This window comes from Alligator mississippiensis, chromosome 2 (assembly GCF_030867095.1).
Source record: "Alligator mississippiensis isolate rAllMis1 chromosome 2, rAllMis1, whole genome shotgun sequence".
Taxonomy (NCBI): Eukaryota; Metazoa; Chordata; order Crocodylia; family Alligatoridae; genus Alligator; species Alligator mississippiensis.
In genome coordinates, this window is record NC_081825.1 from 180622282 (window position 1) to 180623803 (window position 1522).

Below are 1522 nucleotides of genomic sequence, written 5' to 3' on the forward strand. Positions count from 1 at the left end.
AAATTCGTAAATGACATTAAGACATGGGGGGAAGGGGGCATGCTAGAAGGGCTAGAATAGGCTGCAATCAGACCTGGACAGGTTACAGGGATGGGTGGATGAGAACAGGATGGGTTTCAACACTGACAAGTGCAGGGTACTGCACCTGGGGAGGAAGAACCAGCAGCATACCTACAGGCTGGGGAACTCCCTTCTTGTCAGTGCAGAGGCAGAAAAGGATCTTGGAGTCATTATTGTTGCCAAAATGAACATGGGCTGACAATGTGGGAATGCGGTCAGGAAAGCAACCACACCTTGTCATGCATCCACAGATGCATCTCAAGCAGGTCCAAGGAGGTGATCCTCCCCCTCTATGTGACACTGGTCAAGCTGCAGTTGGAGTATTGTGTCCAGTCATGGGCACCGCACTTCAGGAGGGATGTGGACAACATGGAGAGAGTTCAGAGGAGGGCCACCCGCATAATCAGGGGGCAGCAGGGCAGGCCCTACGAGAAGAGGCTAAGGGACCTGAACCTGTTCAGCCTCCACAAGAGAAGGCTGAGTGAAGGACCTGGTGGCCATTTACAAACTAGTCAGAGGGGACCAGCAGGCACTGGTGGAGTCCCTGTTCCCCCGAGCACTTTCAGGAGTGAAGAGAAATAACGGTCACAAGCTGGAAGAGGGCAGATTCAGGCTAGACATCAGGAGGTGCTACTTCACAGTCAGGGCAGCTAGGATCTGGAACCAACTTCCAAGAGAAGTGGTGCTGGCCCCTACCCTGGGGGTCTTTAAGAGAAGGATGGATGAACACCTTGTTGGGGTCATTTGACCCCAGCGCTCTTTCCTGCCCATGGCAGGGGGTCAGGCTTGACGATCTGCTCAGGTCCCTTCCGACCCTACCAACTATGAAACTATTAAAGCCAGCATGTAATGCCAGCCAGTCTAAAACTAGGCTATACATAAGCCATCCCCAGCCCATATTCACCTACCATCTACACGGAAAAACACTAAACTTGTTTGTCCTGCCCCCACACCCCCCTCAGCAGCTATCCAGTCAAATCCCAGGAGCTCAGTTAGAACGAGCATCATCCTATGCTGCTTTTCCTTGCAGCTTGCCAGCAGGCCTGGCACATTGCAAGCCCAGGGAGTCCACCAGCAACAATCCCACAGTTCCCTGTTCCTGACTTCCAGCCTTTCTACACCCTGTATTTTGTCTCTGTTCCCTATAATGAGTGCCAAGTACAGGAGAACCAAGTAGTAGACAGACTGATTCCTAGATGGGTCCCCCTTGATGGACAGAAGGCACAAGGTGCAGGGACACAAGCTAAAATATAGATGGGGGAGAGTGGCTCATACTAACTGAGGTGGATCCAAACAGCAGTATAGCCGTACATCTCCCTTCACTCCCCCAAAGCTAATAGCAAGTCTCAAAGGGTTCCCTTAAGGCAGTTGTGCTGAACCTCAGCTGTGATGAGTCAGCTGCCTCCCAGCTGAATGCTTTTATTCAAACCTTTTGAAGGTTCTGCATCACAAGAGAGTAGTG